The sequence below is a fragment of the Castor canadensis genome, chromosome 2 (genome assembly GCF_047511655.1).
Source record: "Castor canadensis chromosome 2, mCasCan1.hap1v2, whole genome shotgun sequence".
Lineage (NCBI taxonomy): Eukaryota > Metazoa > Chordata > Mammalia > Rodentia > Castoridae > Castor > Castor canadensis.
In genome coordinates, this window is record NC_133387.1 from 114,476,173 (window position 1) to 114,500,428 (window position 24,256).

At 40.8% G+C, this 24,256-nt stretch overlaps 1 pseudogene; it reads right to left on the reverse strand.

Annotated features, from left to right (window-relative positions):
- LOC141418137 (ral guanine nucleotide dissociation stimulator-like) overlaps window positions 1–24,256 on the reverse strand; it is a 502,720-nt pseudogene that overhangs the window by 477,446 nt on the left and 1,018 nt on the right.

Sequence of the window (24,256 nt, forward strand, 5' to 3'; positions counted from 1 at the left end):
ATAATCCTTAGATTTATCATTAGAGGTAGAGGCAAGTCTAGTACTAGAGATTGGATAGGTTTAAGTCTTGGAGTAGGTATAGGGTGAGGGTTTGGATAGGGTTAGGATAGGTTAGTGTTAGGGTTAGTTCTAGATTTACGTTAGGGTTACATCCAGTGATAGGTTTAAGGATAGAGCTAGTGTTAGCATTAGTTTTAGACAGATGTTAGGTTGAGTTTTAAGGTTACTTCATAGGCCAATGCTAGTGTTAACATTAGGTTTTGGATTAGGGTTATGTTGCTGAATTTTATTGCTAAGTCTAGGGCTAGGGTTATTGATAGGGATAGGACTAGGATTATGGCTAGATTATGATAGTATCAAGGTTGAGGTAAAGGACAGTCATGGGGCTAGTGTTAGAATTAATGTTAGGGTTTACTTTGGGTTAAGGTTTGGTTACTGCTCTTTCTAGGACTGTGGTTATGACTAGGGTAAGTTTAGAGCTCACCTAGGGTTAGAGAAGTGTTTTGTTTATGCTAAAGTTAGGTTTAGATTTTGCTTTAGTAGTTGGGGATTAGTGTTAAGCCAGGGCAAGGGCTAGGACAAGTGTTAGTGGGAGGTTTAGGAATATTTTTTTCTTTCAGATTTAGTACAGTGATATTGGGTAAATGTTACAGCTAGCTCTCTTGTTAGACTTAATGTATGGTTAGTTCAAGGGCTGGATTAAATTTAGAGTTAAGGTTGCGGTAAGATTTAAGGTAGAATTAGGGCTAGTGTTAAGATGAGGGTTATGGTTACGCCTGTGATTAAGGTTATAGTCAAGGTGAGGTTATGCATAGGGTTAGTGTTATGTTGAGGTTTATGTTTAGGATCATTTTCAGAGCTAAGATTAGGATTAGCAGTAGAATTAGGGGTAGGTTTTTATGTATGGCTGGTGATATTATTTTGTTTGGTTTATTATAGGGCTAGTTGTAGTTTTAGGCTTATATTTATAACTTGTGTTAGAGTTAGTTGTAAGATGAGGATTTGGGTTGTGGTTGTTTATGTTTTAAAATTTAGAGGTAGATTGAAAGTTAAGCACATGGGTAGTGCTAGTATTTAGTTTGGGACCTAATATAGGGTTAGGTTTAGGGTTAACGTTATTGTTAGGTTTAGGCCTAGAATTTAGTGCTCTGTTTTTTTTTTTATGGATACAGTTACTGATTGGCTAATGGTTAGATTTTATTTTTGGTTTATGGTTAGTAGAAATTGTTAGGGAAATTGGTAAGGATAGGTAAGGTTATATTATGGTTAAAAGTGGGGATTGGCTTAGGATTAATTCTATGGTTAGGGTTGAATTAGGTTTAGGATTATGTTTAAGGCTAGGATGAGTTGGGTTTAGCTTTAGGTCTAGGTTTAGTGGTAGAACTAGGAATAGGGTTAGAGTTACGGGTTGGAATACTGTGTTGAGTTAGATTTATGTTTATGACTATGTCTAGTGTATCAGCTGGAGTTAAATTTAGGGTTAGGATATTGGTTAGATTTAGGGCTGTGGCTAGAATTAGGGTTTGGTTTAGTATTTAGTCTAGGCCTACAGCTAGACCAAAGCTAGATTAGGGTTAGGGTTGTGGTTCATTTTAAGTCAACAACCAGGGTTATATTTAGGACTAGATTTATGTTTATATTTAGGGGAAGTATCTGGGTTGGGTCCCTATTTGGGCTAAATTTGGGTTAGGATATTATGAGCAATAATTAAGTTTGCTTAAAAATAATGTCTATTTAAAATTGGTAGAAGTTCTATGAGGTACTGATTGATTTCCTGTTATATAATATTGTACACCTTTCTAAACCTTAAGTTGCTTGCAGTATAGCAATTATGTTCTTCTTTCCAGTGGATCATATATTTGCCTTATGAGGCAAAATGAATTTCATTACCAAATAAGAACTATTCTGTGGGTGTATGATGATGAATGTGGCGGACATAATATGAATTCATCTATGTAAATAAAAAAATGAGACTCTTGAAGGTATTCAGGAAATAGGGGTGTGATTATATAGGAGAGTAATTGAAGGAGTAAATTCAACCATGATAGATTGCAAGAAATGCATAAATGTCACAAGGTAGCTGCAGTACAAAGATAATATAACAATTAAAAAAAGAGAAAGGAACTAGTCAACATAAAGAAAAACCCTTTGTGTTAAGGATGGGGTTAATCGTGGTCTTGGGTTAGGGATAGGTTTATAGTTGGTCTGAGTTTACAGGAAGGCCATGGTTGTGTTTAGTGTTAGCTATAGGATTAGATATATAGTGCTGTTTATAATGGTACTTACATATTTCTCCTCGAGATCATAAACACATTAGAAGTAATACTGAATGTTACCTCTAACAAAATAACAACACTTCTAAGTGGAGAAAATTCCTTAGGGTTAGCTTTAGGGATTAGTTTAGGGTTTGGGCTAGGATTAGCTTTTAGGTTAAGATTTAGGCTGTGCTTAGCTTTAGGGTTAGTGGTTAGGGTTAGCCCTACAACTGAGTCCAGGGATGGGGCTAGTTTTAGGGATAGGTTTAGGGTTTGGTAAGAGTTCAAAACAGTACTAGAATTATAGTTGTTATTTGGCTAGGGATACATCAACAGCTAGAGTTAAAAATAGGATTATGGTCAGGGGTATAGTTAATTCTAGGAATAGGTTTATGACTAACTGGAAGACTATCACTGTGGGTAGGATTAGTGCTAAGTCTCACTCAAATCCTATGTTTAGCATTAGGTTAGAATTGCGGTTTGTGTTAGGGTACGTTTGTGTGAGGGCAAGTGTGAGGTTTAGGATTATGGTTATGGCTAAGGCAAAGGTTAAATTTAGGGTTATGTTTAGGATTAGGTTGTAGGTAAATGGCAGTGTAAATGTTAGGTTTAGTGTTAGGCGTTAGAAATATTTTTAAGCTATTGGGTTGTCACAAGATAGAGATGACACAAATCAGAAGTCAACAGGGAAGGCAAAATTTACTTTTGCAGAAGGGTGCATCCAAATAGCAAGCACACCCAGCAGGAAGTCCACTTGGGTTTTACCTCTAATGCAATGCTGCCCCTCCCCTGAATTGGCCAGGTTTTGGGTTTACAGTCTGTGTGAATGGCTAGTTGGAAAGGAGACATCAGGAGGTGGTTTTGAAGACAAAGAAGTTTAAAGGTTCCAGGAAGTAATTACTGTTTTAGGTTGTCAGTTCTGGAATCAGAGCATCTGACAGAATTTTGTCCAACTGAGAATAACAATCCTTTGTTCTTAATAGACACTTTTATCAGATTAAGTAGAGTTCATTAAGGGAGCATATGGGAAGGGAGTTAGTGAGACTAACATTTGTAACAGCTGTGGCTATTAAATCCTTTGACAGAAAAGACCCAAACTTAGGTGATTCTCACATTAAGGTTAAGTGGCTTAGTTTTCAGGCTAGGTATAGGGCTAGGATTGAGGTTAGGTATAGGCCTAGAGCTATGACACAAATATGGTAGAGTTAAGATTGAGGTCATGGTTTGGGATAGAGATAGGGTGAGTCATAGGGATAGAGTTAGGATTATTGTTAGGCATAGGATTAGCGTTAGGGTAAGGCTAGGTTAACTGCAGTGGCTAGAACTATGGCTATGGCTGGGCTAGTTTAAAGCTAAGGTAGTGTTAGAGAAGTATTAGTGTTACCTTTATTTTGGTTTAGTAGTTGTGGTGGAACTTGTGTTAGGCTAGGATTAGTGGTATTGAGAGGTTTAGGGACAGGTTTTTATTTGAGGGTTATGTGTAAGGTTTTGGTTTTAGGTTTTAATAGGAGGACTAGGAATAGGGTTAGATTTAGGGTGTAAATTACTGTTGGAGTTAGGGTTATGTTTAGGGCTAGTGTTAGGAGTGTATTTAGGTTTAGGGTTAAGGTATTGGTTAAGGATAAGGCATGGCTAGAGTTAGAGTTTGGTGTAGGATTAAGCTTAGAACTGTGGTTAGGACTGAGGCTGGTTTATGGTAAGGGCTATAGTTAGTGTTAAGTCAATGACTAGGATTACAGTTAGGATTAAATTTATGCTCAGTTTAGGGGTAGAACAAGGGTTCGGTCCCAATGTTAGGGATTTATGAGAAAAAATTAAAATTGCTCCAAAATAATGTCTACTTACAATAGATAAAAGTCCTACTAGGAACAGAGTAATTTCCTGGAATATAAACTGTAGCATGTAAATGTTAAGTCACTTTTAGGACAGAACCTCATGCTTGTGTCCCGTGAATCATATAGAGAAAAGTATTGCAAATTAGGGTTAAGGTTGTAGTTAAGTTTGATCTTGGGCTATGGTATAAGTTTAGGGCTAAGTTTAGGTTTAGGAGAGGTCTAGGATTTGTTTAGATTTAGGTTTAGGATTGAGATAGGGTGAGCTTTATAATAATATTCTTCTAGAGAATATAAATGCATTTTGATCAATATTGAATATTGGTCCAAAATAAGAGCTCTTCTTTATGGAGAAAATTCCTTATGGTTAGGGTAAGGGATTAGTTTAGGGTTGGGCTAGCATTACATTTAGGGTTATAATTTAGGCTTAACCTAAATTGTTATGTTATGGCTAGGTTTAGGCTTAGCCATATGACTGAGTTCTGAGCAATGCCTAGGTTTAGGATTAGGTTTAGGGTTTGGAAAGTGTTCACAACAAGACCAGGGCTACAGTTGTGTTAGGCTAGGAATAAATCAAGGGCTAGGATTATTATCAGGATTATACTCAGGTGTATAGTTAAATCTAGGGATAGGTCTAGGAGTATGGCAATAGCTGTGACTAGGGTTAGGACTAAGGCTTGCTCTTGTCCAATGTTTAGCAATACGTTAGGATTGTGGTTAGTGTTAAGATAGGTTTTGGTTAGGGTAATGGTTATGGGAAGTATGAAGTTTAGGGTTAAGATTAGAATTAGGGTTATGGCTAGGACAGACATTAAGGTTATGGTTATGGCTATGGCTTAGGAGTATATGTAGCACTAGACATAGATTAGGGTTAGCTTTAAGGTGAAATCTAGGAGTAGGTTTAGGATAGGTTTAAGTCTAGTGCTAGGGTTATGATTAGGGTGGATAGGATTAGACAAGGTTAAATTCAGGGCTAGATCTAGTCTGAGATTATAGATTGGTATAGTGATATGTTCCAGCTAGTGCTAGTGTTCCTATTATGCTTATACTAGTGTTAGGGTTAATTTTAGGGCTGAGTCTAAGGCAAATCCGAGTTTGGCTATTAGGTTTAGGGTAGTTTTATGTTTAGGTCTAGAACCATGGTGAAGGTTAGGGATAGTGTTGGGATTAAGGCTTAGATTATAGTGGGGTCAAGGTTGGAGTTATAGTTAGGGATAGTGTTAGGGTTAGTCCTAGGGCTAGTGGTAGGGTTAGTGTTAGGATAAGGGTTAGATTGAGGGTTATGGATCAAAGTTAAAAGTTAGGGTTGTGGCTATATTTTAGGTCTAGATGTAGCACAAGGATTAGATTAAGGGTTAGGGTAATGTGAAGTCTAGGACTAGGGTTAGGATAGGTTAAGGTTTGAGCCTTTGTCTTACCTTATGGTCAAGTCTAGTGACAGGATTAAGGATAGAGCTATAGAGCTAGTGTTAGCATTAGGCTTAGACTAATGTTGGATTAGATTTAAGTTTTGGTGTAGGCAAATACTAATGTTACTCTTAGGGTTTGGTTACAGTTAGGCTTATTTTTATAGCTAGGTCTAGGGCTAGAGTTAGGGTTTGGGTCAGGGCTAGGAATAAAGCTCAGATTATGGTAGCATCAAGGTTTAAGTAAGGGTTAGTGATAAAGATAGGGTTGGTTCTAGGGCTACAGTTAAGATTAGAGTTAGGGGTAGGGTTTGCCTTATGATAAGGTTAGATTTACTGCTATAGCTAGGACAGAGGCTATGGCTAGGGCCAGTTTAGAGGTAAGCTGAGGTTAGAGAAGTGTTAGTATTTATGATAGAGCTAGGTTTAAGTAGTGCTGAGACTACTGTTAGGTCTAAGACTAGGTCTAGACAAGGGTTTGTGTGAGATTTAGGGATAGTTTATATTTGAGGGTTCCGTGAATGGTTTTGATTGGGTTAGGGGTAGTACTAGTCTTAGGGTAGGTTTAGGTCTAGTGATAATGTTAAGACTGGAACTCGTGTTAGCATAGTCTTAGATTAGGGTTAGAATTAGTTTTAGGGTTATATCTTAGGTGAATGATACTGTTACTGTTACATTAACTTCAGGGTTTTTCTTAGTTTTATGTCTAGTTCTATGCCTAATGTTAGGGCTGGGGGAGAGGGCTAGGATTAAGGTTTAGATTATGGTAGGATCAAGGATGAGGTTAGGGCTAAGGATCAAGGTAGAGTCCTAGGGCTAGAGTTAATTGCCGTTAGGGGTAGGTTTTACTTTATGGTAAGGTTAGGTTTCCTATCCTTGGTATGGTAAGGACTGTGGTGATGGCTAGGCAAGTTCAGAGTTAGCCTAGGGCTAGAGAAGTGTTAGCATTTATGATATGATTAGGTTTAGATTTTGGTTTAGAAGCAGTGCTGGTACTGGTGTTAGATCTAGGGCTAGGGCTAAGTCTAGTGTTAGTGTGAGGTTTAGGAATGTGTATTTGAGGGTGAATGCTTTTGTTGTGTTAATGTTAGGGCTTGCCTTCCTGGTAATTCATGGGCTAGGGTCAGTTGTAGACATGGGTTAGATTTAAAATAGAATCAGGGCTCATTCTAAGGAGAGGCTTATGGCTAAACCTATTATTTAAGGTTAGAGTTATGGTTAAGATTATGCTTAGAGTTTAGAATTAGGCTTAGAATTATGTTTAAGATTATTTTCAGGGCTAATGTCAGAATTAGTATTAGGATTAGGTTTATTGATATGGCTAAGGTTAGTATTGAGTTTTGATTTGTTTTAGGGCTAAGGTTGTATTAGAGTTATGTTTATGGGAAGTGTTAGGGTTATTTGTAGGATGAGGAGTTGGGTCATGGTTAGTTTATGTTGTGATTAACGTCAGTTAGATTGAAAGTTAGGAGAAGGACTAGTGGTAGGTTTAAGTTCTAAGCAAGTTATGGGGTGTGGGTCAAAGCTAGTGCTTTACCTGGGCCATGGATAAAGTTAGCTTTAGGGTTAACCTTATTGTTAGATTTAGTCCCTGTGTCAGTGTTCTATTTTGTTATGGCAACAGTTATTGTTAGCATAACTGTTTGATTTTAGTTTTGGTTTAAAATTACTGATACTGTTTTGGGGATTAGTAAGGATAGTGTAAGGTTTGGTTTAGGGCTAGTAGTGGTGATTGGTAAGAGCTTGGGTTATGTTTAGGATGATGATTAAGGCTATGTTAAAGGCAAGGTTTAGGGTTAGCCTTACTTCTAGGTTGAGTGGTAGAGCTAGGAATAGGTTTAGAGTCAGGACTTGGGTTAGTGTTAGAGTAAGGGTTATGTATAGGGGTACGGGGAGGGCTAGTGTTAGGATTGTGCTTGGATTTTTGGTTAGGGTATTGGTTTGTGTTAAGATTTGCATAGAGTGAGGGTTTGTTTTAGCCTTGAGCCTAGTGATTATTGTGGATTTGTGTACTCCTCCTTTCAAATCTGTTAATTTGAGCCTCATATTTTAGGGTGTATTTTATTTTCCATTAATAACATGGGTCAGATTTTATTTTCCCATCAGTATTTACAATATTCCTTCCTTCCTTCCCTGTCTCCCCTTCCCTCTTCCTTCTTTTCCATGTCTTTCTCTCCTTCCCCTCTCTACTCTCTATTCTTCCTTCTCTCCCCTTCTATTAGCTTTCATTTCCTTTCTGTCTGTCTCTTTTACTATGATTTACTAGGTATGGTTTTCACTGTGAGAATCCTGCTTTGGTTTTTTGTGCTCCCTGAGGCAGTGGTTTAATATCTTTCATTTTGAAAGAGTCTTAGCCATCACCTCTTAAAACACTGCTTCTTACTAATTCTCTGCATTCCTTTTAGAATGCAGCTAAACATGATTGAATCTTTTCGCACTGTCCCTATAATTTTACATTCTGTTTCAGTGTTTCTCAACCTTTTCTCTCTCTGCTACAGTTTGGGAATTTTTCTAGTAGCAATCTTCTGAGCTACTAATTCTCCCTTCAGCTGTGTCTAATCTATTATTAAATATTCTAATGGAGTTTTTATTTCAGTTACCATGTTTCACATTTAAATTTTTTCTTTCATTTATACTCTTAGTTTTTCATTGAAAGTCCCTCTATTGACTCTGTTTGGACAAAATAGTCATCTTTTTGAAGCTTGTGTTTTTCATGGTAGTTTGTTTTTCTCTCTCTTTTTTTTTGATTATTCTGTTTTACCTTCAGGAATATTAAGTATTTTTCATTGAGTACTAGACATTAATGATAAATTGTAAAAATAATGTGAGTCTCCCTATGGTGTTATCTTCCTTCAGATCATGTCCATTCACTGTTTCTGGCAGAAAACTATGATGCAGCCATATTCTTTTAATGTAATCAGGAGCTTATTTTCAGTTTCTTTCTACTACTAAGACATAGTCCTACTGGGTTGGAAGGGGTCCCATCTGTCTGAAAATCCTGAGTTTCCTAGGGTCCATGTCCTTAGTATGCCCTGAAATACAAGCCCCATGATTATTGGAGAATGAACTTCTCAGTCCTGGGTGGCACAAAATACCAGGCCTCCTATGTGTCCTTTTTCTCTCAAATTTCTGTGTCTTCTGCCTCAGTTGCTCCTTGAAGCAGTCATAAATATTTTTGAAATATCACTTACATGTTTTAGTTGATCCTGTTAGGAAAATTGGTAAGCTACAAGTTGTCTTTTGCTACTCTTGACAGAAATTTCTTAAATGCTTTTAAATGGAGCACCATTCTCCTTTAATTAAGGGAATATTTTTGTCATTATTTGTGTGATATTTTTCCTTTCATTAAACATGTCATTTTTATCTTTAACGTCTTGTTTTATTATTGTTAGTAATTTTTGCTATTTGCTTATCTTGAGTTCTTCCTGTGTTGGAAGGTTTCCTAACATCCTGGTTAATTAAAAATGAGGCACTAAAACCTGACTTGTTCTTTCTATATTGGTGAAACTTTCTGTGACTCAGTTCAAATTAATATTCTCAATTAAGGGTGGTTTTCCCCCAGAGGAAAATTGGCAATATCTGCAGATACTTTTGGTTGTAAAATGTGGTAATGTTCTCTTGACATCTAATTGGAAAAGGTTGGGGGCAGTACTAAAATCCCTACAGTTTGCAGAACAGCTCACCTCAGCAAGTTTTGAGCCAAGTTGTCTGCCATGCCTAGATTGAATCACCTCCCTTTGAGCAGTAGAATGGAGTCACTTATAAAAAACAGTTTTTAGGGATAGACACACTAAGATTATATACATACTAATCTTCTAGTATGCCTTGGCTCATGCCTGCTATATGTAGGGTCTTCAATTATATGTACTTGATGGAAAACAGTGGCCATCATTTATTTTGTTATTTCCTGCTTAGAACCAAAGTATATAGAATTTAATATTATGTTGTTCTCTGTTCCTCTACATCTGAGTCTTCTCGGTGTTCTTGTTGCTCTTTAGGAATGAAAGAAGGCCCATGAGTCTTACCCATGCTTCCTGTTCCACCATCCTTTATACTCATCAATTTTTACTGCAGGCCATAATAAGATGAAGTAGTCCAGGAAGCTAAGAGAGTTTCATGTCCAGTCCCTTCAAAGCCCATTCCTTTGTCCTGGCCTCCAAATTTCATGCTTCTTTCTTAGTAGTGACCTTGTAACTTGGTGATGCAGGTATTGTGCTATGTATCCAAAGTAATAGAACGAGAAAATAATGTCTGGTGTTGTTGTATTTTATGAGATTCAATCCACTGTTGAGAAAATAGTACCCAACAAGAATATTGCAGCTTTCTAGTCAACGGAAGGAGATTGGCACAAGGGTCTGAGGAGATCTGATCTCATTCCTAACTCTGTGTGTGTGTGTGTACTTGTTCCTCCATATCTCCAGGGATCCCTTAGAGATAACAAGTCTGCAGTTGCACTAGTCCCTTAATAAAATGGTGTAGTATTTACATGTAATCTAGTAATATCCTGTTGTATACTTTAGATCATCTCTAGAGTACTTGTAATGCCTAATACAATGTAAATGCTAAGTAAATAATTTTGATACTGTACTCTTGAGGGACTAATAACAAGAAAAAACTATGCGTTCATTAGAGACATCACTAAAAATCTGTTTTGACCTGTAAGTTGCTTGAACCAGTGGACATGGAATCTGTGGATATATATGATGACCACAGAAAGCTGATTATACCCACAAACTATGTGTGTGTGTGTGTGTGTGTGTGTGTGCGTGCATGTATGCCTGTTTTTCCTGCCTCTGTTTTGTGCTTCCCAATTTTATACATAATTCAGATTCATAAGGTCTTTTTGAAAAGCAGATTTGAGTTTTCCTATGGAAGAAAATTAAAGCTGCAGTATAGGGAGATCAAGTTGCTTTTTATTGTATTGAATATCTGCGGTTACATGCAGCTAATTTGTCTAACTGAGCTTTCTAGGGCAAGGTTATTGAAGTCATATGTCATGAAAAATGATCAGAATGTAAAAATTCAATACAAAAATGTCCACAGTTTGCCCAGTCCTGCAAAATTAACCATTCCCCATGTAAGTTACCACCCTGAGAATATATAGTGTGTTTTTTGGTCTTTTTAAAAAATTCATTTATTCACATACATTGTTTGGGCCATTTCCTCCCCCTACCCCAAGCCCCCTCCCTCTCCCCCTTTACCCCCTCACTTCCAGGCAGAACCTGTTCTGCCATTTTTTCTAATTTTGTTGAAGTGAACACATAAGCATTAAGAAGAAAGACAAAGTGTTTTTGCTAGTTGAGATAAGGATAGCTAACAGAGTCCTAGCATTGCTTCCATGTACAAATGTGTTAAATCCCAAGTTGATTCATCTCTAACTGACCTTTTCACTAGTTCCTGATCCCCTTCCCATACTAACCTCGGTCGCTTTAAGGTTTTTATATTAGTTCCTCTGCAGTGGGGACATCAAATACTTTCATGTTTTGGGTTTCTTAGCTATCACTATACCTCCCATATGTGCCTGTCCCCTTATCATGTGACCCAGTCCAACCACATGGCTGTATTTGTCCTAGATGTAAAGTCCACATGTGAGGGAGAACATACAACTTTTGGTTTTCAGAGCCTGGCTAATCTTACACAGAATGATATTCTCAAGTTCCGTGCATTTACTTGAGAATGATTTCATTCTTCTTCATGGCTGAGTAAAATTCTATTGTGTATAAATACCACATTTTCTTGATCCATTCGTCAGTAGTGGGACATCTTGGCTGTTTCCGTAACTTGGCTATTGTGAATAGCACTGCAATAAACATTGGTGTGCAGGTGCCTCTGGAGTAAACTGTGTTGCATTCCTTTGGGTATATGCCTAGGAGTGGAATTCCTGGATCATATGGCAGATCTATGTTTAGATTTTTAAGAAGACTCCAAAATTTTTTTCCAGAGTGGTTGTAGTAGCTTGTATTCCCACCAGCAGTATAAGAGTGTTCCTTTTTCCCCACATCCTCGCCAACACCTGTTGTTAGTGGTGTTGCTAATGTTGGCTATTCTAACAGGGGTGAGGTGGAATCTTAGTGTGGTTTTAATTTGCATTTCCTTTATTGCTAGAGATGGTGAGCATTTTTTCATGTGTTTTTTGGCCATTTGAATTTCTTCTTTAGAGAAAGTTCTGTTTAGTTCACTTGCCCATTTCTTTATTGGTTCATTAATTTTGGGAGAATTTAGCTTTTCAAGTTCCCTACATATTCTGGTTATCAGTCCTTTGTCTGATGTGTAGCTGGCAAGTATTTTCTCCCACTCTGTAGGTGGTCTCTTTAGTTTAGAGAGCATTTCTTTTGTTGAGCAGAAGCTTTTTAGTTTTATGAAGTCCCATTTATCTATGCTATCTCTTAGTTGCTGTGCTGCTGGGGTTCCATTGAGAAAGTTACGCCTATACCTATTAATTCCAGCATATTTCCTACTCTTTTCTGTACCAACTTTAGAGTTTGGGGTCTGATATTAAGATCCTTGATCCATTTTGAGTTAATATTGCTATAGGGTGATGTACATGGCATGGATCTAGTTTCAGTTTTTTGCAGACTGCTAACCAGTTTTCCCAGCAGTTTCTGTTGAAGAGGCTGCTATTTCTCCATCATATACTTTTAGCTCCTTTGTCAAAGACAAGTTGGTTATAGTTGTATGGCTTCATATCTGGGTCCTCTGTTCTGTTCCACTGGTCTTCATGTGTGTTTTTGTGCCAGTACATGCTGTTTATATTGTTATTGCTTTGTAATATAGTTTGAAGTCGGGTATCGTGATACCTCCAGCATTGTTCTTTTGACTGAGTATTGCCTTGGCTATTCGTGGCCTCTTGTGTTTCCATATAAATTTAATGGTAGATTTTTCATTGTCTTTAATGAATGTCATTGGAATTTTGATGGGAATTGCATTAAACATGTAGATTACTTTTTGGAGTATAGACATTTTTACTATGTTGATTCTACCAATCCACGAGCATGGGAGGTCTCTCCACTTCCTATAGTCTCCCTCAATCTCTTTCTTCAGAATTTTATAGTTTTCCTTGTAGAGGTCATTCACATCCTTTGTTAGGTTTACACCTGGGTATTTGATTTTTTTTTAGGCTATTGTAAATGGAATTGTTTTCATATATTCTTTCTCAGTTTGTTCATTATTAGTGTGTAGAAGTGCTAATGATTTTTCTATGTTGATTTTATATCCTGCTACCTTGCTATAGCTATTGATGGTGTCTAAGAACTTTTGAGTAGAGTTTTTTGGGTCTTTAAGGTATAGGATCATATCGTCTACAAATAGGGATATTTTGACAGTTTTTTTTTACCTATTTTTATTCCCTTTTATTCCTTCTTCTTGCCTAATTGCTCTGGCTAGGAATTCTAGTACTGTGTTGAATAGGAGTGGAGATAGTGGGCATCCTTGTCTAGTTCCTGATTTTAGAGGGAATGGTTTCAGTTTTTCTCCATTAAGTATAATGCTGGTTGTAGATTTGTCATATATAACTTTTATAATGTTGTGGTACTTTCTTTCTATTCCAAATTTTCTTAGAGTTTTTATCATGAAATGGTGTTGGATCGTATCACAGGCTTTTTCTGCATCTATTGAGATGATCAAGTGGTTTTTGTCTTTGCTTCTGTTAATGGGGTTTATTATGTTTATTGATTTTCGTATGTTGAACCATCCCTGCATTCCTGGGATGAAGCCTACTTGGTCGTGGTGAATGATCTTTTTGATGTGTTGTTGAATTCAGTTTCCCAGTATTTTATTGAGGATTTTTGCTTCTGTGTTCATTTTGCAGATTGGCCTGTAGTTCTCCTTTTTGGGGTAAGTGTAATTCTGCCTTCATAAAATGTATTAGGCAGTTTTCCTTCCCTTTCTGTTTCATGGAACAGTTTAGGGATGGTTGGTTTTTGTTCTTTAAAGGTCTGATAATTTCAGCAGAGAATGCATCAGGTCCTCGACTTTTCTTTTTGGGGAGACTCTTGATTGCTGCTTCAATTTCATTTTGTGTTATAGATCTATTCTGATGATTAATGTCCTCTTGGTTCAGTTTTTGATGATCATATGTATCTAGAAATCTGTCCATTTCTTTAAGATTTTTGAATTTATTTGAATATAGGTTCTCAACGTAGTCTCTGATGATTTCCTGGACTTCCATGGTGTTTGTTTTTATCTACCCTTTTGCATTCTTGATAATACTAATTTGGCTTTTTTTCTCTCCTCATTTTAGTCAGGTTTGCCAGGGATCTGTCGATCTTGTTTATTTTTTCAAAGAACCAACTTTTTTTTCATGAATTCTTTGTATGGTTTTTTTGGTTTCTATTTCATTGATTTCCACTCTTATTTTTATTATTTCTCTCCTTCTGTTTCAGGATTTACTTGTTCTTGTTTTTGTAGGAGTTTGAGATGTATCATTAGGTCATTGATTTGGGATCTTTCAGTCTTTTTAATATATGCACTCATGATTATAAACTTTCCTCTCAGGACTGCCTTTGTTGTGTCCCATATGTTCTGGTATGTTGTGTTTTCATTTTCATTGACTTCCAGGAACTTTAATTTCCTCTTTTATTTCATCAATGACCCATTGTTCATTAAGCAATGAGTTATTCAGTTTCCAGCTGTTTGCATGTTTTTCGTCTTTACTTTTGTTGTTGAGTTCTAGTTTTATTGCATTGTGATCAGAAAGGATGCATGGTCTAATTTCTGTTTTCTTGTATTTGCTGAGGCTTGCTTTGTGCCCTAGGATATGATCTATTTTGGAGAAGATTCCATGGGCTGCTGAGAAGAATGTATATTGTGTAGAAGTTGGATGAAATATTCTGTAAATATCAGTAGGTCCATTTGATCTATTTTAGGTCTAGGATTTATTTATTGATTTTTTGTTTGGATGACCTATCTATTGATGATGATGGGGTGTTAAAGTCTCTCACAACCACTGTGTTGGAGTTAATATATGCTTTTAGGTCCTTCAGGGTATGTTTGATGAAATTGGGTGCGTTGACATTGGGTCCATGTAGGTTGGTAATTGTTACTTCCTTTTGGTCTATTTCCCCTTTTATTAGTTTGGAAGGTCCTTCTTTTATCTCTTTTGGTCAATGTAAGTTTGAAGTCTACTTTGTCAGAGATGAGTATGCTACTCCTGCCTGTTTTCAGGGGCCATTGGCTTGGTAAATCTTCTTCCAGCCTTTCATCCTTAGCCTTTGCTTATTTCTGTCAGTGAGATGGGTCTCTTGTAAGCAAAACATTGTTGGATTTTCCTTTTTCATCCAGTTCGTCAAACTGTGCCTTTTGATGGGGGAACTAAGTCCATTAACATTAAGTGTTAGTACTGATAGGTATGTGGTGATTTCTGTCATTTAGTTTTCTTAGTTGTTTGAAGATTTGATTGTGTGTACCTAAGTTGAGCTTACTCTCTACTTTCTTGCTTTTTCTTTTCCTGGAGTTTGGTGCTGCCTGCCCTTTCATGGTTATGTTGGGTTTCAGTTTCATTCAGTACCCAAAAGATCTCACCCCATAATCCTCTTGCTTTTAATTTTTCTGTTGAGAAGTCTGCTGTGATTTTGATAGGTTTCCCTTTGTATGTTATTTGTTTTTTCTCTCACAATCTTAAGTATTCTTTCTTAGGTCTCTGTATTTGTTGTTTTAATGATAATATGCCATGGGTTAGATCTAATTTGGTCTGGTCTGTTTGGTGTTCTGGAGGCCTCTTGCATCTGTATGAGAATAGATTTCTCTAGATTTCGGAAATTTTCTGTTATTATTTTGTTTAATGTATTATGCATTCCTTTTGCTCACACTCCTTCTCCTTTTTCAATGCCCATCATTCTCAGGTTTGGTCTTTTGATGGAGTCAGTGAGTTCTTGCATTTCCTTTTCACAGCCCTTGAGTTGTTTAACTAATAGTTTTCATTGTTTCCCTTAATTACCATTTCATCTTTGAGTTCTGAGATTCTGTTTTCTGTTTGTTCTATTCTGCTGGATTGGCCTTCCATTTTGTTTTGCAATTCTGCTTCATTCTTTTTTCTGAGGTTTTCCATATCCTGAGTCATTTCCTCTTTAATGTCCTGAGTTCATTTATCTCTTTATTAATCTTGTTCGTTGTTTCAATTTGGTCTTTATGCAGTGCTTGTATGGTTTTTTTTTTTTCTTTTTGTGCTTTTTCAAATTCTGTATTTTTGTTGTCTTGGAATTTCTTGAGTGTCTCCTATACATTTTGGCACTATATCCAGTATCCTCTCTCTAAAATTCTCATTGAATACCTGTAGTATTTCTTCTTTTAGATTATTTTTGTGGGCTTCATTGGGTTCTTTGGCATAGTTTATCTTCATTTTATTAGAGTATGGATCTGAGTATGTGTTTTCTTCATTTCCCTCTTGTTCCTGTACTAATTTCATGCTATGGGGAAACTGATTTCCCTGTTTTTTCTGTGTTCCCGTCATTGCCCTTGGTGTTGTTACTGTACCTGCACTGTGTGCAATTAAGAATTTTCTAGCTTGAAATAATAACAGTGGTGATATTTAGAATGGAAGGGTGAGAGGAGAGGGAAAGCAAAGACGTTAAAGAAAGAGGGGAAAAAGAAGTGAACAAACAAAAAAAACAAAACAAACAAACAAACAAAAGTTTCAAAGATATAAACCAGGAGAGATAGTATAGTAATCAACAGTAAGCTGAACAGGCATTAGAGAGACAGAGGATTGAGAAAAAAAATAAAATAAAAAAGTTAATAAAAATAAAAATAATTAAAAAATCTCCAAGTTCAAATGCAATAAAGTTTCAATCTTAATAATTTTGGTGTTAGTCTCTCAGCCTGCAATCCTGGAGATGGTGACTCAGAAGTAGTTCTGTTGTTGTCTCATCAAAGGGCAAAAAACCCAAACAAAACCAACCAAAACAAAACAAAACAAAAAACACCACAAAGTGTCCCAAGTTCAAATGCAATACAGTTTCAGTATGTTTTTCAGCATGCAGGTGTAGTTCGGTTGTTGTCTCTTCAAAGGTAGGGAGAAAAAAAAAAGAGTCTGGAGACAGTTCTGTGAATGGCTATATGAGGCTGCAGCTCACCTGCCCCCTGAGGTCAGCCTGCTGTTGCTGGAGGCTTTAGTTATGCAGATCTCAGGAGTGAGCTTAACACTCACCTAGCCACACAGGCTTTGTTTACTTAAGAGTTCTCCTGGGAATGACTGCCAGTGCTACAAGGTTTCCCCTTTCCAAGCACTCCGGAGGAGGTGACACTGCACCAGCTTTCTCAGGCCTGTGTGTTTTTTTACAGTTCACATGGGTATTGGGCCTTTCCCCCCACTCTCCTGTGGAGGGTTTTTTTTGTGTGTGTGTTTATTTACAGTTCACATGGGAATTGGGCCTTCCCTCCTCTCCTGTGGAGTTTTCCTCCCACCGCCACTTTTACAAGCTTTCCCACTGCTGATTGCTGGGCGTGTGTTGCTGCTCCTGCCTTCTCCAGCCAGTGTGTTGTCAGGGATTTCCCCTCCCCTGCTTTTCAGGGCTCGGGGTGCCCTGCTCTCTTTGCTACGTGTCTTTTTTGTTGTTATTGTTTATTACTCAGTTTTTTTTCTCTTTTTACCTTTGGTGGGGGTTGGTCTGTCCTGGGGGCTGTGCTGATCTGGCCCAGGATTATCTGTGGGAGTACCGCATGCCGCTTAGCTCACCTTGTGGTCCATGTCTTCCCAAGCCGTCTGGGCACTGCCATCTGGTGGCAGCGTGGGAGCCCTCCTGGTTTCTCCATTTAACATGAAGTGAAGATGCTATGCACAGGCTGGAGGTGTAGAGGAGTCAAAGTTTTGCCTCTTTCAGTGGTTTTTCCTGTATGGTATATCTCCAGTGTCTCTCCAAGATTTTACTTTAGGAGGCATGCTTTTTGCTTCCTCCCTCTAGCTGCCATTTTCAAGCAAGACTCCTTTACTCTCAGTTGGACCTTGATCGAATCTTGGTGCAGCATGAGAAAGAGTAGAGTAGTGGAAGAAGGGACCAGGACATCCATGAAGCTCGTAGGCCTATATTTGTGGGCAAGAGGGAAGAACTGCTATGGTCATTTACAATGGGTGAATGGATGCCCTGTGGTGCTCGTGGAGGCAGGTGGCAGTAACCTGCACCTGGGAATGCTATGAACCTTTCCTCAGTTTGGGTATGAAGACACAGGCAAAGACAACTTGGAACTTCCCCAAGCTCTCTGTCCAGACCACTGGTTGTCAGCCTGTGCTTCTTCTTGATTTTGTTCTTTTTGTGTCACACACATAAATTTTTACATGTGATGTGTTATATTACACACTCCTCATTCATTGTGGGGTTGTTTTGTTTGTTTGTTTGTTTTTGATTTTGCTATGGTATGGTTTGAACATTGGGCCTTGTGCTGCTAGGTAAATGCTTTACTAACTGAGTTACGTTTTCACCTTCTGATTCTTTATAAAGCACATGTGTTCTATCATGCACAAACACAGTCCCACACAATGAGTTTTCTGGACACTCTTTCCATGAATAAACCTTCTTTCTCCATTCCTCAGTTTTGTTCATGGGTACTGTCTATTCATGGTACAAGCTGAGCATGTCTAGGGAGGTTCACCAGATGCTGGGGCACTAAGAAGACCCTGCGACAACCAAAGCTTCCCTTGGTCAGCTCACTATGTGTGCAAGGCCTACCTTTACCCTGTTACCATGTTTTCTGAGGCCAAGGGACTTTGACCTGGGCCATAAGTGGTTCTGACCCCACCCCAATGCTATTGCCCTGGGTGTCTAAGTTTCCACCTTACTGCCATTTTCTGGGATGATCTGTACCTCTTCATAGTCCTCAGTCTTTTCCTCATCCAGGTGTGTTTCTTCATGGTCTTGTGAATAACAACTGGAACCCTATCCTGGCAACTTAACCAGATTAGAGCAGAGGGAAGAGCATCAAGCAAGGGCCCTCGAGTGCCTCCCATGTTACAATGGACAGGGATCCTGTGAAGCCACTCAACCTTGACAGAGCACAGGGGCTCACAACTCAGTCTAGGGGACACTCATCTTCTTCTTTCTGCACTTAGATAGTCGCCTTCATGTAATGGACAGGGCTCTTTTCAAACATTTCTAGCCTCATAACAACTTGCTTTCTCCTCCCAGGCCACCTTGGAATGCCCTTGGGGATAACAGGAATAATGAATGTGGCCACATACAGTCTATTTTCTAACCCCAAGAGAGGAGGGGTCATCTCAATACTCAGTAGGCTTCTACATGCCAGGTCTGACATAGGTCACTGTGAGGTGCTGGGCAGCACAGACTGGACCCATGGGTGCCTCATCCCTGAGGGTCAGAACACAAGTGAGACTCAAACACAGTTCACAAACAAATAATTAGAGCTACAAACAAGTAGCTTCTAATGACAGCCATCCATTTCTGCTCCTAGTAGCAAGAGGCTGAACCAGGGTGGGGTGCAGTGGGGCAAGAGATGCATCATGAGAATGGGCAGAACTATAAATGTCTCATCTGTAGATGGTGACCTGGAGCATGTGGAGAATCTTCCCCCTGGTGCCCATTCACATGTGAGTAGAGCCCTCAGTTCAATGTTCACATCACACCCAGACACTGACCCTGCTGGTCATATCCACAGCCACCAGCCTGCCTCAGTCCTTGTTTTCCCAGCCTGGATTGTGACAGAAGGTCATAAGCACCCATTCTGCATCTCAGGCAGGAGCCCAACCCCCACAGGTATGCTGAATGTCAGTGTTCACTACCTCTGATCTAAATACTGGGGCCTCAACCTTCCTCCGAGGACTCAAGGTCCTCCCAGGTACCAACATGCCCTAGATACTTCCACACAACTTCATATCCCCCCAAGCCCTGTTCCTTTACCCCGGGTATCTTTCTTGTTCCACATCCTGCAGGCCCACACTCTCCTGGGGACTGAGTACACTTTTCCTTCTTCTTAGGTCAGACCCTAAGGCCAGACCACTGTCTTCTGCAGTCCTGTCTTTCCTGACCACTAAAAGGTCAACAACAGGAGGGAAAGGATTGTATTCAGGGTTCAATGCATACCAAGGGAATGGCTTACCTCTCAGTTCACTAGGATGCTCTCACGTGTGTTGCCACTGGATGACATGGATGACTTGGATGATGTCATAGTCAACCATCTGTTGATTCTTGAGAGCCAGCCAACTGCATGCTGAGTGAATTAGTGATGGTCCCACTACTGAGACTGGAGCCACCCAAGTCTCAGCAGCACATGGACTGGGAACTGCACACAGTATTGGTCTCTGTGCTGGCAGCCTGGCAGCTGGATGGAGGGGCTGGTTTACTTCAGGGCCCTTGCCAAGTACACATCCCAGTCCCAGACTCCAACCACACTCTGTTGATTCAACGTTCTTGATTCTTGGGCAATTACTAATACCCCATTTGGCTTGGCCTGCTGATGGATCACCCCATTTCAAAGATGAGTGGAGTATGGCCGAGAAAATTGAGGTCCTACCCCCCAGGCACAGGGATGATCAGAGATATGGTGGGATTTCAGCACCAGCCTCTCTGGTTTCCTATCTCACCTCTCAAAATCATCTGTGTCCCTGGCATACTTGGGCTCAGATACCTGGCTCCAATGCTTGAAAATGGCTATGATTTTCTTGGAATTGTGAGTGATACAGGCTGACTTGCATTGGGGTGGCAGTTCACAAGACAGTTTGTTGACTGTTGGCTGGGGTGATGGTGAGGCCACCAGGAGTCACAACTTGATTCCCTCCCAACGTCTGTCTGGAAGTTGGTACTCAGGTGGTCAGTATGAGGAGGCAACAGTGTGACATGACCCAGAGCAATTCTCAGGAGCTGGCCCAGGTGTAACCCACTCTCACTGACCACAATGCCTGTCCAGCCTCATCTCTCATTCTCTTTGAGCCTCTCCAATGCTCAGAACCAGGCCAGCAAATGCTTCTCCGGTGCAATACTGTAATTTTTATGGGCCAACCACAGCAGGGTGATCTTGGAGATCATTTTGAATACCTGGACCAAGATAAGGACAGGATAGACATAAGCCTGGGCCATTACACAGTGCGTCAGGAAGCAGCCTCTGGGTCTTTGCTCTGGGGTCACTCCTTTACACACTCTCACCCAGGCTTCTCCCTGTTCTCACATCTAGGTTCAAACAGCCACTTTCAGGAAGCCATCCTAGGTCCCACCTCAGAGACCACTCTACCCGTGGATGCTCATGATCTCCTCCCCAGCTGGTCCCATATATCAAGAGGCAAAGACAGAGCTGAGTGCATTATCAGGAGGCAAAGATGGAGCTGAGTGCATTACCAAGCTGCTCTCCCTGCCATCCCATAAGTGATGGCGGCCTCTGCTTACCTTCCTCCTCTTCTTGAAAATGATGAAACTTCCCTAGAAGGCACACAGCCAGTGTGGTTAGAAAACAGCCCCCACCACCCTTCAGGACTCCTTGCCTCATGCTGCAGTACCAACAGTGACCACCAGGTGGCAGGGTGCACTCATACCTGGACTAGGGCTGGTTTTCACTACAGGGCAGTGGGACCTAACGGGAGACTGTCAGAGACCTACTTTCCAACACTTTTTGAGGCTTCAGGTGAAAAAGACCCTGCTTGTCCCACATGTTGTGTGACCTTGGAGAATATAGCTTTACTCTCTCACATCCATGGGTACCACAGAAGGGACTAGGCAAACCCACCTGAAGCTCTAAGGTCAAGCTTCTCTGGGGCATCGCCAGGTAGGATAGGTGTAGTGAGTAGCACACTGGCCAACTGAGAGGTTCTCATGAGCGCTACAGCTCATAGATCAGCAAGGGGTCCTATCCTCTCAGCCCCAGTTCTCCAGTCCTGGCTTTGTGCTCACTCACCTGTGCATACTACTTTCCCAGCTATGGGATAGTACCTTCAGTGACATCCTGTGGCTTTGGGTATGGGAGAATATGCACGACCCAGTGCTACTATGCTGAGGTGCTCTCATCCTAACCACTACCTTAACCTAGAATCCCCACTCAGAATAACGCAGGAATCATAGGCCCATATGCCACCACTCTGCAGAGCCCCATGCTGGTATTTCTGGTTCCCTTCCATGCTGGTATTTAGTAGATGTTCAGGGTTTGTGGACACTACCTATAAGCTGCCCTGTAGACTCTGTTGGGTCTTGGGTCTGGTAGCCATAGTTCATCACTGTTCACATCACGGATCTACCAAGATCCAGATGCCATGTCTGATGGGCATTTTGGGCAGTGGGAAGGGCTGGTGGAGCATTCCTGTCCTTCCTCTGCCTCCTATGGCCAAATTCACTCAGAGCTTCCATCAACTTTACCATCTCCCATGAGGTACAGCACCCTAGACACATCATCCCTCCATTTATTTGCCTGTGAGAAAACTGAGGCCCACAGAGAATGGTGACTTTCACAGGTTCTCCACAGGCAGCCAAAGGGAGCAGGGAGCAGGTCTTCAACTCCCATTTGCTACTGGCCAGATTCCTGTGGTCTGGTCCCTCGGTATGTGCTAGGGTTTCTAGCAGAGCTGAACCACAAAGGGAGAGGGACAAAATGTCTTATCCTCCCTAATTCTCCAAGCCCTCTGGGGTCACTGACCTCAGGTGGGTCATGATATTGTCCAAGTCTTCCCATTCAAATGAACCCTTCCTGGTACCCCAGCCATCTCTGGCTGACCATGGAAACTTCTGGAGTGTGTCAGAAGAAACCTATGACAATTTCATGGCTATCCCAGATCTTTCTAATCCACTTGGGCTTCCAGAGTTCTATGGACTGTGGTAGCCTGCCACTGGTTCTCTGTGACCATTAGCATCCTCCATTTTAGGGCAGTGCATAGATGTGAACCATGCACCCACATCTACAATTTGGTTCTGGATGCATGAGCCCAACACAGGCTGCTCCTCTAGCTCATCTCTGAGTACCTCTACAACTCCACATCCCTAACAGGCATCTTGCCTGCATGTGCAGCCCTTGTAGAAAGGCAGAAGGTGCCTGGCTTCCTGGGGAGAGGCTGAGCTGCTAAGGAAGGCAGCTGTATCTCCTCCTACCCACTCAACAGTCTGACTGATGCTAACCACAGCAGGAAACTGAAGGGCCCCTAATCCTACCAGTTCATCCACCCTCCTCACATACTCTGCCTCCACTGTTTCCATGGTACTTGTGTTACCCACACAGTCCCGCATATGCTCAAGCACTATATAGATTCCCTTTATCCAGACGAGACAGAATTGGATTTTTCAAAATCTCTGTCCGTGAGGAATGAATATCACCCCTTGTGCCTTCCCCAGTCTACACATGGATTCCCTCTTACCTTGATGAACAGCTCTCTGTTCATGGAGTGGTTGTTTTCCAGAGAGAATACCTTCGACAGCTTCTGGAATAACTGAAAGCTGTCCCTACAGATAGGGCAGAGGGAAGGTGACAGTTGGGAAAGGTGGGGACTGGCATGAGCTTAAATCCATTTTCTTTCAGAAACAAGACTCCAGACAGACTGGAGAAGAGGTTTACAAATGGTTCCACTGAGGGCTAAGGATGCTTCCACTTCATGCTAATACAACAGGGGACCCACCCATATTTCCACTGAGTGGCTCTCTTTTTATTGCAACTGGATGGGATTCTGCAGATACAAGGCAAGAACAGGAAAATCTCCCATGCAGCTCCAGCCGATGGCTGTCAGACAAGGAAGCACAGCCCTGTCACAGAGTTACTGTCCAGGACTTATGCAAACACAGTTGTATTCTGTCTTTTGAGTTTGCAGCTGTGCTTACTGAGAGATGGAGACCTCTTTCCATGTCCTCCTCAGGTGGTACATGGCATTGCTCTGAATTGCAGAAAGGATGGCTTAGAGAGAGGACAAGTTCTTCAGGACTTGACACTCCTGGTGATGAGGACACTGTGAGCTATGGGTGGAGCTCCCATTTATACTTGCATCAGCCCGTGGGACTGAGCTTCTGCTGATAAGATGGATGGTGGGGAGCTCCAGGGGCATGAAGAGGACTGAGGAGTAAGCAAAGCAGGATTCAGTTCACTCAAGGACAGAGCATCAGGAGGGAGTCAGTACTGTGACTGTGGGCTATGAGTGCCCTGGTAGCATAGCCCTGGGAAAGGAGGTGCCTGTGGTCCAAGCAGTCCATACAGGAGTTCTGACTATAGCCCACATCTTGAGAGGTGAGTAAGGAAAAAGGGTGTCCCCTGCAGCATACCCTGGCCACTTCAATTGAGTGCTCCACCACTAGGACCCCATCTGGGATCCTCATGCTCTGGTTCCTGGGCAGATTGTGATGGTGGCTTGTATGATGAATGTCAGATGCTCCTTTCCCTTTTGTCCTGATGAGACCAGATACAGCCCAGGCAGTGGTAGGGTATCACCTTCTTAAACAGCTCCTGTAATGGACAATGTCACTTCACCCTGACACAAAACAGAGTCCCAGGTAATGGTTCAATACCCAGTGGTAGCAGCTGGAACTAGGGAAGCTGAGGATGTGGCTCAAAACTTGTGGGAATCTCTTGGTTTTGATCCCTGAGGCCACCCAGTATATGAGTGACCCAAATGAAATGATGCCCAGAACAGGAGAGCAAATTTTCTTACCAGATCTGTCTAGTCACTAGAAAGTAGCTTATATTCCACATCGCAGCTGGCGCCTTCTGCCCTCCACACAGCACACCTCCTGTCTTCCTCCAGTCCACATCCATATATGCTACATCCAGTGGCTTGTCCTGTGTCTGCCATTTGATCTAGCACACATCAGGCCCCTAACGATAGATGAGGCCGGAGAGGCCTTCAGGGTATATAAAGATGGCC